Source organism: Mastigoproctus giganteus, chromosome 12 (genome assembly GCF_048544385.1).
Source record: "Mastigoproctus giganteus isolate SK-2022 chromosome 12, ASM4854438v1, whole genome shotgun sequence".
In the NCBI taxonomy this organism is placed as follows: domain Eukaryota; kingdom Metazoa; phylum Arthropoda; class Arachnida; order Uropygi; family Thelyphonidae; genus Mastigoproctus; species Mastigoproctus giganteus.
The window spans coordinates 65,252,572-65,260,999 of record NC_143586.1 but is presented as its reverse complement, the minus strand read 5'-3'; the positions used below and the strand labels follow the sequence as shown (position 1 = coordinate 65,260,999).

Sequence of the window (8,428 nt, the reverse complement as noted above, 5' to 3'; positions counted from 1 at the left end):
TACGGGGCTACGGTGGTCTTGTGGCAACGTTGCCGGCTTGCTGATCGAGGTTCGATTCCAGCACTACCCTTATGGGAATTTTCCCAGGGGCATTCAGCATTGAGTTTGGCGGTCTCAAACCGTGGTCGTGAGGTTTTTCACTGGGATTGACTCCGGTTTTCCCCTCACAACAGACAAACCGCCCTTCGTGACGAGGGGTACATGTAAATTTGATAGGGCTAGGGACGCGAGTAGACTAAACTCCGCAGCGTTTTCGCTGCGGACTTCACTCTTGAGGGAAGGGGGTTAGTGGGGCAGCCACCCCACTATTTAACAGACATATTCTACTCCTTAAAAGAATGCATTGCATACACAATTTCAGCTGTAGTTCAAATCCATAGAATAAAATGCGAATAATTTTGCTGTTCTGCAAAAATCAATTGCCTCGTTTGCACCGCGGTGCAAAATACAAATTCCTTACAAAAAAAAGATAATGTGCATAGAGCATTTCATTTCAAACGTTAATGATTTACAGCAAAATTTTACCACTATTTATGCGCAAACAGAGAAAATTTCGTTCCAGTGCTTCAGCTACTGTAAATGGATAGACCATGTGATATATATTCAAAAAAAAAAAAGAAAATAATTGCTGGAATTCTATTGGTGTGATTTTAATGAAGCATAGGAATTCTTTCCTTAAAATCCATCCACTGGGAAGAGTTATTGCATGCAGATGGACGGACAAAGAAATAATAATTGTAGCTTTCTATTAGGCAGATTTTAATATTTAGAATGCTAACAAATGTTTCTAAAAGGTCCAAAATATAAAATTTCATGAAAATCCAACCTCCTCCAACAAGGATATTTTCACAAAAAACATCTTTCTCGGGTACACGAGGTTTAATTTTTTTTAACTATTTCTACACCCATCTTTCCACTGATCGACGTACCTAAGCAATCGTAGAAGTGTTCAAACACAGGACTTCAACTTACCATTTATTTCGAGGTCCTGGGATTGTTATGGTTGTGCTGGTTGGTTCAATCAAACACATTATACTTATGAAAAAAAAAACTTTATTTTCACACCTATTCAAAAGGATTTGATCAGTGGTCCTTGCTGCGAGAATGGTCGTATACAATAAGAATTTGAAGCGGCACACAACGCTCAGTCTTACTGTTTATTCCTCAGAGAGATATTTCACGAAACTAGATGGACTACTCAGAAGAATCCTCAGTGTCAACTTTGCGATGTTCTCGGTAGTGACCATAGTGATCTATGTACCCGTGGTGTAAATGCCCACAGCTGTGGTGGTCAGAGGGCACGTAATGAGCACTTGGTACAAATCTACTTGGGTACCCGAGTCCGAGATGAACTTTAAGCCCTTGGGGTGCAGAGCAGGAAAGGGAGACCAGGCACACCGCGAACACCAATAACAGAACTTGCTTCATTCTTAGACTGTCAATGAATCCTAAAAGAAAAAAGCACTAAATAAGGATGATTTCATCACAATCTCCTTATCACTAAGCAGTGAACTACTGCTTAGATCGCAACAAATGCTATGAAGGCAACATATAAATGTGTGTAAAAAATTGAAAGAATACATAAATCACGGTTTTAACAATGTTTACATCAAGCTGATCTTAAGAGAATTATGACTACTTAGTTAACAAATGAGCAGTTAGAAATAAACTGTAATAAATGCAATATCGAAACATAAAGATCACAGGAAACAGCGTGTTGAATTTAACTAATGCAATAGATAACCAGACTTAGAAATAAGTTTTTTCTCTACCAAAGATTCCTTCAAGATCGCCACTGGTCAAACATTTCTCGATAATTCTTATGTATTTTTTGTTGCTGAATTCAAAAATGCAAAAAGAATTTCTCTACCACGTACAGTAATATAGTGGATTCACCATATTACTTTTGTGGAATCCTTTCCACAAAATTTAATTCTCTTTTGATCCATGTGTAGCTTTTTTCTTATTTGAATAAATATATAATTACAATTTTCTTTTTGTTGTTATATCTGTACAAACCAATTCATTTACGAATGAATTGTTCAACTTTTCCAATTTATACTATGCAATATTCATCTTTGCTTTGCATATGTACCGTACCAATCACATCACTTTTTCTGATAACTCATTCGAGTCTTCTATGCTTATCTTCATGCAATATTAAAATAAAAAACGGACCAAGACAAGTCTTGGTCCGTTTTTTATTTTAATATTGCATGATCAGCAGAAATGAGGGGACCAAGACAAGTCTTGGTCCCCTCATTTCTGCTGATCAGTTGTATCAACACTTACCGGCTGTTTAAATGGATCACATTGCCATTTTTAGTTTCTATGATTTGGAAGGAACCAAAACGCCATCCGTACAAATTGCTATTTTTGTTTTAATAACCATTTCAGATATTACTTTTAAATCTAAACATATCTTAAATTGCCCTAATATACCATCAGCTATAAGACCTTTTTTTTTTATGCAGTGAACAACTACATGTACCAAAATGACCCCACATATGAAGTAACATGTTCATCCTCGGAACCACACTTAATATCTCAGGAGGAACTAAATTATCTTGTTCTCAATCCAAACTTATCTAAAAATCAAGCTGAACGTTTGGCTTCTCGGCTGAAATCTGCAGAGGGGTCATCACAATATGCTATTTTTGTAAACGTAAGCAAACATTTATTTTCTCAAGAAGTCAATGGTAATTCTAGGACACGTGCATAATTCAGATGAATGGCAGTTATTCACCAATTCCTCAAAAGCTTGTGGGACCCCAAAACAAAAACAAAAACAAAAAACGGATGTAAGATGAATATTTTGAAGAACAATTAAATTAAGTTTAACAAACTGCATGGACCTTACTTAAAAAAGTTCTTGAGAAATTTCAAAGCTGAAAATTACCAAGATCTTTCAACTATGGGATGTAATATCTCCCTAAAGATCCATTTCTTGGATTGACATTTGGACTTCTTCCCAGAAAATCTAGGAGCTGTCAGTAATGAGGATTTCTACAATGGAAAAGAGGTATCAGGGCAAGTGAAGCCCAAGCATGGTGGGTGATTACTGTTGGTCGCTGTGGAAGGATGGTCCACAGGGATTAATCAGGATCTTCATTCTGGTTCAGTCAAAGATAGCAAGTTCATCTTTAAAAATGTGTTCTAGTGTCACTTATTTTAAAGTTGGTATAAAACTGTGGGTGATGGAGAAAAACATTTAATATTTGAAATCATCACAAAAAATACTTTCAAATTCATTTAATTTAATTAATATATGTGAAAGAAAAACAAGTATTCTTCCGTTTATTACTGCTGTCCTACATGCTCAAATCAAACTTCCATAAACAATTTTAGCATAATTTCGTCAGGGCTGGCTTGGGCAAGGCCGAGTAGGCACTGGCACAGGGGCTTCCAACACCGCCCCTCCTCCCAAAAACAAAGCCCGCAATAAAAATTCTGTATTTTTTTTGTGTTAACATGTTAAAAACAAACAACATTAAAACTTTTAGTTTTACATATTTTTAAACAGCCTTCAACAATCTTAATTTGCGACTACTCGATTTATTTATGAGACTGAATAGATTCAAAGAAATTTATTTGCAGATCTTTTTCTTTACTTATGTGTTTATTGCATTCATATTCAAAAAATGAAAATCGGCGGGCGGGGAGAGGCACCATCAGTCAGTGTGGCCGAGGGATACCATATACCCTTGAGCCGGCCCTGTATAGGCTATAACTTAACGCTTGTATAATTAAATTACCATTTCTCAATTAAAATTGCAGCAATTATTTTCACGCATTCTACACATCTCAACAAGCTAGAAATATCTTTTCATCGCCTTACGATTATGCGTTTTTAAGTTTAATAAATGTATATTTATTGAGCTGTTTTGTAGCCTTATGTAATAAGGTTGCAAAACAGTTCAATAAATATACATTTGTTAAACTTAAAAACGTATGACACTTCCAAAACCAAATCCTGTCAATGAAGATTTTCAGTTGGTTGATGCGATGATGACAGTTGGGTTCATGTGAGGTTCACGTTGCTGTAGGACTTGCTTTGTATATTCTAGAGCGCGGGGTCTAATACAAAACCCGCGCTCTAGAATATAGCAAGTTGTGGGTGCGTCTAAAAACCAAAAGAACAGCTTGGCATCGAGTTGCTCTGGTATTGAACTACCTTCAAACAAGTGGCTAATGTACTATTTATTTAAAACATGGGGCACTGCTGTGACAGCCTCTTTCAAGACTTTCTGATCCCACCTCAGGCACTAGGTGGTTCCTTTTAAATAAAAGGCAAAAAAAAAAAAAAAAAAAAATCAAATTCGCGATATCATTTGTTTAAGTAGTGCAATCACAGGGCAACTCGATGCAAAGTTTCTAGGCAGTTAGCGCGATGTACTAAGTTGCCGGATTAAATCCTGCTAGCACAAAACAGTGACTTACTGCACCCCCACTTTTAACTGCTTTACCCTTTTAGCCCCTCCCAAGAAAATTCTGGGACAGCCACTGTCTTTGTTGCAATCAAAATTGCAACGCGACGTTGACATTCAAAATCACTAACAAACTGTCAATAATTGACACTGGTTAGTGTTCGTCATATGAAAATATAACCCAAGTTTTTGTGGCCAACCCAACATTATTTTTTTAAAAAGAAAATTTTTTTATTAATTAACGTTGTTTCGTAAAATTTTCCAAACCCCCCCCCCCCCAAACACCGTGTACATGAAGTTCGACAAATGAGAATTGTTGTTGGGGTTTTAGGAGCATCAGCGACTAAGACCATGATTGCCCCGTGTATAAATTGCGTGTTCTGTGGACGATTTTCTCTTTGCTGGACGAAAAACCGTGTTCTCTCGCCTGAGACCTACTAACTCAACCACGTTGTGAAAAAGCCCCACTAAAATTCCTCACGTCATCGATGGAACTCGAACTCAGGTCTTTTCAACCAGGTGTGGAGAGGACAGCGATTCTACCAACTGTGCTACACATGAGAACCGAATTTCCTACTTGTGTTACAATATCTTCAAAGTTCAGCTAAATTTAAACATTTTTTATTGGGGTGTGTGGCAAAAGCTTGTGACCGTACTTGAATTTAAAGATATAAAACTTTTGGGAATTCTAAATCAAATACCATTTTTAATTAAGTCTTTTGAAACATAAACCTTATTTTATTCTTATTCGTTTCATTTCCGCCAATACTTGATTCTCCTAAGTGCGAGGTCATTTCTTTCCATTAAAACCTTTCTTCTATTTTGAGACCCCCTCCCCCAAAAAATCCCATCTCGTCAAGAATTTTAAAAATAAACTTTATTACATATGCTGACGATTTGAAATTTTTTGTAACCTCTAAAGAACAAGAAACTGCACCCCATCTATCAGAGGAGGCAATCAGGAAGCTAGAAGAATATCTGCACTACATTGGCCTGAAACTTAATGAAAACAAAACTGCCCAAATGACCACCAACAAAAAGAAGAAAAATGAAATTACGATTTTTGTGAACAATACCAGAGTCCAAAAATCCCTCGCACATGTTGACCTTGGCCTTAAGTGGGATGAAGAATTAAACTTCATACCTCACTTCGAACACATTAGGAAAAAGACGTACGCAGCACTCTGGAGCACTAGACAAGAACTCACCGGTCTCCGAAGCCCTCATCTTATGATTCAATACATCCTTAAATGCGTTACACCGATTCCGTTGTACGCATCGACTATCTGGTCATCGGCCCCCGAGAACAATATCAAGGCCTTAGGAGTAGAATACTGGTTCCTGAGATGGCTAAATAAGATCGCCGGGAAACCGTTTACCATTTCAATAGCGGTCTTGTTTGCCAATCTGGACATCACACCCTGGAAGTATATTATCACAACCAGAAACATCTTAACTCTGGCAAAGCTACTAACGGAGAGAAGAGATACTCCGAAAGTGAGAAACCTGATCACTCTCCCTCGGATGATACGACCGAGAATAAACAGGGAAGAATCAAGTGCGAATTGACTCAGTTGGCCTCTCTGGGGAGATTATTTCCAGCAAATACTGTGAATTATTTTAATAATTTAAATATAGATCCAGAGAAACTATGTATAGGACAGAAATCTTTGGTAATGTGTACAGGCAGGTACAAATAAAATAAGAAGACTAACTTAATTTATATAATATTTAGCATTTAACAATCATTTAGTAATTAATTAAACCAACTTAACAATTAATTCATTAATCACATGCTCTGTTTTTTTTCATCTCCAAATTTTGTAAATTAGTTCTTGTAAATACTGATATAATGTAACCACACCCTCTAGCCACGTGTTGTTTACGGGTGTATCGAAAGAGAAATAAACAGATAATAATAATCTGCCACTCTGGTCCAGTGCGGATTGGCAGATCGACTGTATTTAGCAGTCAGGGGCTTGAACCACGGTCTACTCAAAGAGCATGTACTCCCGCTATGGAGGTCTTATTACTGGCTAACTACCAGACAGCTTTTCTCAGATTTTAAATCAATACAATGAATAGTTATGTCCCCACCAACATGTAAACTGTTCTAACAAATAGAGGCAATATTCTTGATCTTGTATTTTCTAGTGAGGACATTACAGTTTGTGCCACCGATGGATTTATTTCCTGTGATCTACCTATTATTTGATAAACCTATTATTTTTGATATCGATTTCTTTATTCCCATTCATCAATTAACAAAAATGGAAATTTCCAGTCTACTTAAGAAAATTAAAACCGTGATGATAATCCAAAGAAAAACAAACATACTTGTATAAATTATAATTTTTAATATACTGAAGGGAAAAAAACATGGTTCCCCCAAAGCAAAAATATATGGTTTTTATCCTGGGAGTGGAGGAAAGTTGTATTACAAATCTGGTTGCTATCTGACAATATTCCATCATGGACTTTTGACCCATTTATTAAAATTTCAAATAATATCACTCGGGAGCCATTAACCATTATTGAGTTGGCTGTTAGATATACATAATCACAAACTATAACTTCCCTCACAGGACTTCAAAGGTCTTTGGGTCTTTTAAGCGCCATTGCTTTAACTTATACAATAAAAATGCTATCCACTAAATAAACACCGCATCATTAAATAAGTACTCATTAAAATATATTTTAAGCAGTCAATAAATATTTCTTTTATATAGCAATGTTTGGTTTTATTTTGAAACAACAAGAATCTTTACAAAAATTATTCAGGGTTACTTACTTCAGTCGTAGTAGAAAAGTAGAGTTCTTGTCCGGACAGCTATTTGGAGACAAATGATTTCACCTTTGTCCCTGATAGCAACGCTTTTGCTAGGATGTTGGGGGTCGTGTGAGTAATTCTCGAAAGAAGGTGGGAACAGAAAGGGGAGAATCTACGAAAGACCAATGAAGAGGACAAGAGGTTACGGCTGTCCAAGGTCACTGGGTTAGGGGAGCGGGGTGGAATGCGATGGGTGGATAAATACTTTGTGTGTGGTCAGTTCAACTGTGAGCCAAAGATGAAAATAGAATACAGTACAAAGACCAAAGTGATTACTCAGGCAAGAAAACTAACGGCCATATGGTGAGGTTGTTTGGATAACTTTTCTAATCTTACATTGTAGTAAGATTTACTGTGTGAATCTTACTACAATGTAAGTTTACTAGTAGAGAAAATATATTTGTATATACTAAAAATAAACCCGCATGATATAATTAACTGCATCAAATATTTTTGTACTGAAAGAGACTGAAGAAAATAAGTTTCTCTAAAACTTTGGGACAGGGGAGTTTGCATGATAGAGAGAATACAAGAACAGCACCGTATTTAGCAATTACATGTCTTAGGACGAAACTACCATCAGTCAGGTTTGCAGTTTCTTTGATAATATTACATTTTGTTCCTTCCAACGTCTTCTGCCTGAAATGAGAAAGTGTGGATAAACTTCCATCCCACTTCCCCAAGGGATTTTTCTCTTAATGTAAATATCGATTTTCTTACGGTGGCGCACAGAACATCGGGTAGTAACAAACATCTTATACCAATCGGTCTGTTCGGTGGAGTTTTGCCCAACTCAAACTTGCTCGTACTGAACCAGTGTATGTGGCCATTTCTGTTTACACTACTCCATACTTCAGCAGACAATAACAGATGAGCGTGAAACTCTGCATGTTGTAGGAGAACTAATTATTTCAGAACGTAACCCCATCTAGGACATTCAAAGAACAATCATGTTACAGTGTATTAAATATTCAGAGAAACGGCGGACAGAACTGATGCTTTCCCACTCTCTCTATTCTCCTTCTTCCTCGCCTTATAGCTTTAGTTGCCGATGCGCCGGAAAAACCAACCAACAATCATTCTTAATTATGAGTAGTGATTCAGCAACTAAAAGTAGGAAATCCGAGATGCATAGAAAAAAACAAGAGACCCCCGACGTATTCCTCTATTT

At 36.8% G+C, this 8,428-nt stretch overlaps 1 long non-coding RNA gene across 1 annotated transcript in view; it reads right to left on the bottom strand.

Moving 5' to 3' along the window:
• Positions 1–1,172: 1,172 nt before the first annotated feature.
• The window catches only part of LOC150077129 (uncharacterized), a 49,810-nt gene continuing 42,554 nt past the window's right edge, over positions 1,173–8,428 (bottom strand). Inside the window, exon 2 of the long non-coding RNA XR_016547732.1 lies at positions 1,173–1,448. This is a non-coding gene — a long non-coding RNA (uncharacterized LOC150077129). The remainder of the gene's footprint in view (positions 1,449–8,428) is intronic.